Genomic DNA, 10456 nt, shown 5'->3' on the forward strand with positions numbered 1-10456 from the left:
CTCCTAGACTCAACTAGGGTTTTCACGTTTCTATCAAACATATATTGGATTACCCATACTCACTTTTTAGGATTCTTCTCATGCATATGCTCGATTTAATATATCCTAATACTTTTCCATAGGTTGATAGAAATTTTACTTCCATTTCTTCATATAAATTCTTTCTTGAGTAGTGTCTACTCTACAAGACACACTATTCTAAAATTTACTCTAGCAGCATGGAGACAAACGGTCTTCTACTACCTGCATCATCTTCTAACTCATGCAATCCATCACGCACATTTGTTCATTTCTTTATTCTTCCTTGACATTGTTTTTCTTGTATCTGAGTAAGTCTAAGTCTACTTCATAGGAGTCTATCCTAACAAGTCTGCATCTTAGTTGCATCTCAACAAGCTCTACTAATTCAACTCAGTTCTCTGTCATTCCTGACTACAACATCTTTTCTCATATGATACTATGGGTGTATTTCTTCTTCAATTAAGCATTATACCTTACTTAAACAAGTAAGTTGCTTAACCATTTACCACTAAATGACTCAATTCACCATCCCAATCTTGTATGTTAAAGTCGGATTAACACACAATGGAACTTCTATAAGGATGCGATAGAAGTCAATCATCACTTAGTATTATTAAATACTAAGTCTGAACATCTTGTATAGGGTTACTACTCGAACTGCATACTACATTACAATGTTTTTGATAAAGTCTTGGCCTATTGAGTCCGAAAACTTCATTAGTCCTTCCTTTAATTCTTCTAAATCGTGTACAACATCGATTGAGATACTATCGAAGTATTGACCGCCATCTTCGATTCTTCTGAATCTCTAAACAATCACTGCTTCAATCTGAACAGCGGTGGAAACAACTTCGTGGATTTGCACCAACACATTTGTCTCGCCCAAATGTGTTTCAAATGCACATCTTTCTTCCAAAGATGTTATTATATCATTAAACATACTTCAAATGTGTATTACCACTCTATTCATATTAATACACTTATTACGATAACAATTCATATTTATTATATTACGATATCTCGCGATCGTTTATTTATAAACTTATCAATGTCAACTATCATAAGTCTCTTTGTCACTTCGAAAAATTCTATTACGAAAATTCTTAGAATTCTGAACATAAAATTTTCTAAACCAAGGTCGGCAACAGACCTTAAATTTTCTCAAATAATAGCAATTATAGATAAGCACTCTAAGGCATGCTATATTTATCATTTAGCACATAACAGAATATAAGGCATATCTCCTCTTAATATTCTAGTGCTTATCTTCATTAGGTATCCAACCTAAAATATACCACATACATATCGTATCATCTTTACTTAATAATTTTTGTTTAAGCTTAGAAATTCTCAAAATTCCTAGTTCATTTAAACTAATTTTCTGAAAATGTTGAACTAACTTAATATCTTAGAATACTAGGGTTTATCATCACCCAATCCCCCACTTAAGTATTTTCTATGGTTTGTATCCATATATTTATTATGAATCCGTTCATATATTGAACTTCCAATAGTTTAAGTCTAAATACCAATCTGTGATATTTAGTTCACTTAAACCATTGCTCTGATACCATGATTGAAAGACCCCAACTGTCGTATTTCTGAAAGACCCAAACTTTCATACTATTCCAACATTATTCTTAAGTTACTTCCTCAAAACATGCTACATGTATATTTATAAACAATATTTTATATTGATAAAGTGATTACAAAGGATTGTATACAAACCATCTAAGTTTTATTACATTTTATATCTACCCAGGAATCTACTATTCATATACATATTTGAACATTTAAAATATATAGAAATAGTATTAACTATTCTAAATCTTTCAGCAGTATAAAACTATATTGGATACTCATCACCTGCAATTGTTAAACATTGAGAGGGATAAGCGATAACGCTTATTGAATTCAATAAATAGATACAATATAATCTTATGCCTTATATATACCAATATCACAGAACCAAAAGGGAACAAGAACAACAATAGCATATACGTATCATATGTCAGGCTTTCAATATCAACTCAATATTTGATTCAAAGATTTACGATCAATGAGACATAATGACTTCAACACTTGATATGCATCAATAAAGCTTTGGCCCAAATGGCACAGAAGACATATAATTTTTGATTAACATTTTGGTAGATTTCAGGCTTATAGCCCTATCTAAGCATTTGCCAATACCATAGAATAGAGTTCATTCTCTTACGGAGTCATGCTCTACATGGTCATAGGCTGCATATTAGTCCTATCTAACCTTCTGCTAATGCCATAGAATAGACGTCATTCTCTTACGAGACATGTTCTACATGGCCAAAGGCTACATACCAATACCACCGTGAATCTAAGTCCTCTCACTGATCACATGGTCAAAGGTATAACTTTGCTATTAAAAATAGTGAATAAAAATAATACGGGAAAATAACTCAGAATAATAACAATAAAAAGCACATGGCACATATAGCACATAATATACAATTGTTCCTATATATTGAACTCACCTTAAATTAACCGGGGGTTAAAATAGTAATTTGGGCAGCACTTCGGCTTTAAATATGACTTTCTATGTTGAAAACCGGGAGCTTAATTGAAAATCGGGCTCTGCGAAGGTAGGGATTCAAAACCGAAAAGATAAAATTTTCGGGCTTCTCGGGAGCTTCAAGACGTATTTCGGGTGCTAAAATTGGTACTGGGGCTTCGGGGAAAGTCAAAATGAAGAAAATATGGAAAGAGGGGCTAAAAGTGGCAAATTTCCAAAACTACCTTGGAAGGCTCGCATGCCTCCCTTTATATAGGGCTGAGGCTTATGATCTGAAGGCTGAGAAGCGAACAGCTGCCAGAAGATGTGAGGGCCAGCGAGGCTCGGACGTGGCACAGATGCGAGGGCTGGTAGGCGAGACGTGGCTCGCTTCGGATTGGCCACCGATGCGAGGCGTGTCTAGTTCTTACTGGACCTCGGCCTCGGACGAATCAGAAGAGGACACGAAGCGGGCACGCGTTAGTCTCAGACTGGGCCACATCTCGGATACGTAGCTGCTTCGTGCGAGGTGACGTGGCCTGACACTATTCATGCGAAAATTCTCGAAAATTGTGTCCCAATTTTCTAAAATTCATAACTTTCACATACGAGCTCCGTCTTTGATGTTCTTTATATGCACGTGTAGCTAAAATTATGCTATACAACTTTCGTTTAGACTTTGTCTGTTAATTTTGACTTTAATTTTAATATTTTTATTTTTAACAAACCGGGACATGAAAATCCGTTAAAAATCCATAGCTTCTTCACCCCACATCCGTTTTTATTAGACTTTTTACTGTTGTACTGCAAATGATGAGACTTTCAATTCTCATTTAGCTTGTGTTGGCTAAAAATCACTCGATCTAAAATTTGAGTTTTTAGTTGTCTACTGCTAAGCTTAAACTTCGAAAAATCATAACTTCCTCATACAAAGTCAGATTTTGGCGTTCTTTTTATCGAACTTCTCCGTTTAACAAATACTACAACTTTCATTTAGATTACCAAGGATAAAAAGTAGTTTATCAAAAACTCACTTTTTACGTCATTCGGCGCCATGCCGGTTTTGTCGCGGATCTTCGATTAGTCATAATTTCTTCATTATAACTCAAATTTCGATGAGGTTTTCTTCTAAATGTTTCTAACGAGATTATCTACAATTTTCAATAATAAAATTTTACTTATTTCAAATTTTATCTTTTCACTAAATTTTCATTATTTGACTATCAATTGGAGTCTTATAAGACTTCCAGTATTTTATGAGTGATTCTAAACATTGTTTTACTTCATTTCTAGTAAAAAATATCTGTTAGAACTCAACACTCAATTTTATTCACTTTTAATAATAACAATACACAGTTTCAGAATGTGTATGTTACACATAAGCACATTCTAAAAGAATCAATATCCAATATTAATATTGCTATTATTTGAAACATAATCAAGACACATATCAATGCCATTGCAAGGAATATAAAGTAAGAGTAACAAAACATCATTTTTATTGATAAAAAGAAAATTGGAACTTGTCCTTACAATGTATAAATTGAAAAGCTATATTTCTACATATCCAGAGAGTAATAGTAATATATTAATTTTATCCTAACTCCTTATTTGTAGCTCCAAATTCTAACCATTAAAACATGCGACAAAAGTACATTTCCCATGATCATATCTAACTCACTTTTATTAAGCTTCCTTCTTTCTTTTAGATCGTGCAATACCATCAAAACGTGATCATCACATTATGTATTAAGAGCCTATAAGTAGGAACTTACAATGAAGTTAGATAATGGATTAAGTTGAAATAGAATCACACGAGTTTACTTTAACATCTTTGGGATCCCTTAAGTATTTTAGGCAACTTTGGTTCCAGTGTCCCTTCAATTGGTAGTAGAAACAAATGGACTCATTGGGTTCAACATGTAGAACGATCTTAGAATGAGCCTTTCTTTTTACCATACGATCAAATGGTTTGACCTTGGCCGATCCCTTTCCATTGGGAAGAGGAAACTTTTCTTGATCACCAATGTTACCATTTTCAATGTCCATGGAATTTCTAGGATTAGATCCTATGAGTATTTTTACTTAAGTTGTGTTGTTAAGCATTTTTGTGCTAGCAACCATCAACATATGGGTCAGATCAATTAGGGCCACATTGATGTTCCTCATATGAAAGTTCTCAATGAGCTGAACATATAACTTTGGGAGCGAAAGAAGAACCAAATCAATAGCTTGATTCTTTAGGAATACGCCACCCATTCTTTTGAATTTTTCAATGTACGATTTCATTCATAGAACATGCGCACACACATAATTTTTTTCTTCGTGTTTACATGCCAAAAAGGATTGAGTAGTTTCATATCTTTGAACTTGAGGAAATCATGATGCTGGGAGAGTCAAAGCAAGAGGTAGAAGAGTTAAAGAGAGATGATATCCAACTCCAACATTTCATAAGGAAGGGAAGAAAAGTTCACATTAATTTGAATATGGAAGACCATGTCTAGGAGAACGAGGAAAAATTTTTCCAAAATAATGAGGAAGACCATTTTTATCTTCATAAGACATCAAAAGTTAAAAAATAGAGAATTCAAATTAGTTGATTTTAATCCTTAAGTATTAACCCATAAATTAAATTAAGGTTAGGATCCATATTTTCATTCGTAATACGAACAGGGATGTCATTGACATATCACGAAACTATTTTAGGTAGGTAGAAACATTTCAAAATTTTCATCAACATAAAACTCCTAGTTATTTTGAGATGTGAATAACCATGCAAACCCACTCAAAAACCCTCGATCGATTTATAATCTCCCACTAATGTGTTGATTAACCACACACACTCCATGAGCAATTACAAACATGAGTTGTTTCATCATTTCATCATTCTAGTCTCATATTAGTGTCTTGATTAACCACACATGCTTTACTAACGACTCAAAGAAATGATGTGCTTTTTCATGGATTAGCATACTGTTGATACACGAAAGTGACCGTCGACAGCTATGAAGTGTATATGTGAAGCAAAGTCTTATTTAACTTAGTAGAAAAGGGTTTGGAAGAAAAGTGCTAGCAAAGAGATATATCGTGTTGACTAAATACTTCAAGACCAAATATAACGTTGTGCGAAGAGCTGAAGCACTTTGTGTTTTGTTATACTGCTTTGTTAGAAAAGTAATGATCAACTTTTTTCATATAGTGTGTTAGGTTGGTTTTGCCAGTCCTAAGTGTGGGAAGCATGGTCGTCTAAATCATGATTACTTTTGCATTATCTTAATTATAGACTACTGCTATTTCCTTCTATAAATAGACAGTCTTATAATCCTTAGAACCCATTGTTATTGATGGAGTTCAAGTCAGACATGGAGGGGTTACGTTGCCATGACCAGACCTACCAGAGATAAAATAGACAAGATAAAGAAAGATGAAATTGATTTCTATGAAATCTCTTATGTAGTTCCTCCAAAAAATTTTGATCTTATTATTAACTAAAAGTAAAAGGACGGGGTTGGATGAGACGTTATTGATTGCAATCATCAAAATCTGAGATTTAAATGTTTCACATCATGATAGATGATACTATGTTTAGCTTGGTTTTCTTCGGGAAAAAGGGTAGCAGATAAGTAGGAATGTGGATGGGGTGGTTTGTGAGGAGGAGGAAGGTGGATGGAGGTGGCAGTGTCAATCTCCGATGACCGGAAAAGCCACCTCTAGTGGTGTGATTTTTCAGAAAAAAAAAGGGAGAGAGAGGGTAGAGTGAGGAAGTATATATATATATATATATATATATATATATATATATATATATATATATATATATATAGAGAGAGAGAGAGAGGGAGATAGAGAGAGAGAGATAGAGAGAGAGAAAGAGAGAGAGAGAGAGAGAGATGAGAGAGAAAGGTATTGGGGCTGATCCTAGGCAGATTTGTACTCATTTTTTAACAAAAAAAATGCACTAAACAACCACTCTCCAATGCCATGTGTCACCTTACGAAACACGCATGAAATTATGACTTTGTAATACTTTTCCAAATATGACATATGATTTTCCTAAGTGTGCTGAGTTCAAATATGTATATGGAATTTTCAAACGATATATGATACTATGTTTAAATTGTGTTTAATGTTTCAATTCGGTAATTTTATAGTTTTCTCACTATGGTTATTGTTACAAAGTTATACAATTTAAAGCTAAAAATATTCTGAATATGTATTCAAATATTAACTTACAACCTGAGTTTGAAAAAGTGTTCAAAAACAATTTACGAAATGTATAGCTATCCCAACGAAGCGATACAACGCTCGTTTCCAGGAAAATCAATTATATACTGCTTTTGCAACTTTAAAAAGGGCATAACTTTTTTGTACGATCTTCATTTTCGAGTTTTTATATCCACAAAATCATGGGAATATAATCTATCCAATTTGATCATCTATTGCTCCTAAGTATACTCAATGCATCACGTTTATTTTTATCGCACTAAATAGTACTTATTTTTGTTAATTTTGTTTTGTTCTTAAGCGTTTGGCACCAAATGGAGACAGAAAGATTATTCCAAATGACAATATGAGTATAATGACTTTAATTTCATTCAAAAGAAAAGAATACTATATAATTAGTCCTAATACAAGAGGTTTTGTGGTAATTTGACCGACGAAGGTTGTCCTATTTTAACCATTTGTTACATCCCCCCCCCCCCCTGTTGAAAAGAATTTTATCCTAAAATTCAATTTGTATATGTGACATCATTAAATAGTTGGGGGTACTCATGATTTGTTTGATCTTCACGTTCCCAAATTAATTATGGTCCTCGATGTGAGTTCGAACGTACCTTCATGATAGGAATATGACTTTGTTCCAAGCGTTTGATCTCTCAATCCATAATCTCCATTACTTCTTCGACAAAGTGGAGTTTTGTGTTCACTTGGATTTCATTGGGAGGGATTGCATGAGTGTCATCAGATAGAAATTTCTTAAGGTTTGAGACATGGAAAACATCGTGCACCTTGTTTAGCTCTTAGGACAGCTTCAATCAATAAGCAACAAGACTAATTCTGGTAAGAATTTCAAAAGTTCCTATGTATCGGGTGTTCAACTTGTATCAATCCTTGTGAGACTTTTAACATAAACATGTATCAATCCTAGAATTCTAAAGGCTTATTTCTCACATCAGCATAGCTCTTTTGACGATTACATTCAACCTTTAGCCTATCCTTGATTTGCACGATTATTTTACTAGTTTTGTGTTTTACTTATGGCCCGATATGTGCTATGTCATTTGTGTGATTTTTGGCTAGTCGGGTATCTCCACCCTCTACCCAACATATTGGTCATTTACACTTTCATATGTATAAAGCCTCGAATGATGCTGCTTTGATACATGTGTGATAATTATCGTTATAGGAGAACTCAATCAACGGTAAATGAGTATCTCAAGCATTCCCAAAGTCTACCACACATGGTTGGAGCATATCTTCCAACGTTTGGATTTTTCGTTCACTTTTACCATCATTTTATGGATTGTAATATGTGCTCAGATCTAAGCGAGTTCCCAAGAATTTTTGTAGTGATTATGTAACATCCCAATTTTCAAGGCCAAAAAATTCATTTTTAAATAAGTTATTACATAAAACCATCAGTGTAAAAACATTCATAATAGTATCTCGTGGCAAACCAAAGTGTCAATAATCAAAACAGATTATCATGAAACCATATCAGAGTGTAATCCCAAAGATCTCATGTGCGGAAAACATAGTGTGATGCGCTGCGATCAAGCCGACTCCTTTCCTTTAAACACGAAGTACCTGAAACCAAAATTGAAAACCATAAGCACGAAGCTTAGTGATTTCCCTCATCATACCACATAGTATACAATCACAAAGCACACATACTGCCAGTCAATTCAGGGGTGCCCGACCTACCCGATACGACCATTCTTGGGTGTCGACATACCAGGTACGACCATTCTGGGGTGCCGACCTACCCACGTCAAGCCATTTTGGGGTGCTCACCTACTCGTCAGTCCTAACAACCGACCCTCGGGGATTATTCCATCCCCTACTGCTACTATCACATATATCATAATATAAACATACTATCATACATATCTAGGGTGTCCGAACTACCCTACGTGTAACACCCCCCTCTGGCACGTATCACAATATTGTCCGCTTTGGGCCACTCGGCACGAGGACTTCCCAGGGGGTCACCCATCCTGGTACTACTCCCGCCCAAGCACGCTTAACTGCAGAGTTCTTATGGGATCTGCTGCCCTCACGGCTTTAAAACGCGTTGTGATAGTGAAGGTATCCACACCCCTTATAAGGAATGCTTAGTTCTCCTTCCCAGCCGATGTGGGATCAGATCTAACCCACTTTCACCCCCCATTATAGGGTTCGACGTCCCTGTCGAACATATCGACCCATAACCTGGCTCTGATACCATTTGTAACACCCCCTCTGGCACGTATCACAATATTGCCCGCTTTGGGCCACTCGGCACGAGGACTTCCTAGGGGGTCACCCATCCTGGTACTACTCCCGCCCGAGCACGCTTAACTGCAGAGTTCTTATGGGATCTGCTGCCCTCACGGCTTTAAAACGCGTTGTGATAGGGAAGGTATCCACACCCCTTATAAGGAATGCTTAGTTCTCCTTCCCAGCCGATGTGGGATCAGATCTAACCCACTTTATCTGATCCCACATCGGCTGGGAAGGAGAACTAAGCATTCCTCATAAGGGGTGTGGATACCTTCCCTATCACAACGCGTTTTAAAGCCGTGAGGGCAGCAGATCCCATAAGAACTCTGCAGTTAAGCATGCTCGGTCGGGAGTAGTACCAGGATGGGTGACCCCCTGGGAAGTCCTCGTGCCGAGTGGCCCAAAGCGGACAATATTGTGATACGTGCCAGAGGGGGTGTTACACTACGGTCCTAACAACCGAACATGGGGACTATTCCCCTCCTACTACCACTATCGCATATAACATATCATGCCAACATATAAACATATCATCACATACTGTCAGACATATCTGGGGTGTCTGACCTACCCTTCGGTCCTAACAACCGAACTCTACTACTATCACATATAACATATCATGCCAGCGTATAACAAATCAGGTAGTAGCAAACCTAGATGATATCAAAGAGACAATCATCTAACATACAACTCCTACTGGTAGGCCAGCATTGTGGCCATAGACCCACCTCTATTGGAAGGTAACTCACATCACACTGCTGAAGTCCCGAAGACACAATCCCACACTGCTGAAGTCCCGCAGGCTGAGCCCTAGCTATTGGTTGACAAATTCCGGAACTGTCAACACCAAAGTAACACCCAATTAATAATTGGGTCCCAACACATAACCATAATACATACTTGAATAATTACTACATTACCCCATGCTTGGCTTATTTAAGCCCAACAAGGCCCAATCCATTGGCCCAAAGCCAACTAAGAATCAACGCCCGACATATGGCCCAATTTTCTAAATTGGGTCCAAACGCTTACAAGGTCTTACCATAAGGACCAACCATTTCATCCAGTCCAACATTCAACATTATAATGGCCAAATATCACATAATCATAAAGGCCCAAACTATGGCCCATCTATAGCCTAATTTTCCAAATTGGGCCCAACTCCTCATATGGGCCTTACCCCAAAGCCCATTAACAATTCTACTCCATTTGCTTGATCTTGGATGGCCCATTTATAATCCAATCATCAAGGCCCAAATGAAAGGTCCAATAATAAATCCAAATGAAATTAGGGTTTCACATAAAATGAAGATTAGGGTTAAGTTTCCAACTTAACCCATTAAGGACTTAATCCATTAAGTCCAATATTGCTTAGATTAATCTTTACCAATGATTCTTATTATTTAATATCTCAAGTTATTAAAT

General features: G+C 36.2%; 1 pseudogene; it reads right to left on the reverse strand.

Moving 5' to 3' along the window:
* Positions 1-8728: 8728 nt before the first annotated feature.
* On the reverse strand, positions 8729-8846 carry LOC145044784 (5S ribosomal RNA; annotated as a pseudogene).
* Positions 8847-10456: the final 1610 nt, after the last annotated feature.

This window comes from Lactuca saligna, chromosome 4, assembly GCF_052625555.1.
Source record: "Lactuca saligna cultivar CGN05327 chromosome 4, ASM5262555v1, whole genome shotgun sequence".
In the NCBI taxonomy this organism is placed as follows: domain Eukaryota; kingdom Viridiplantae; phylum Streptophyta; class Magnoliopsida; order Asterales; family Asteraceae; genus Lactuca; species Lactuca saligna.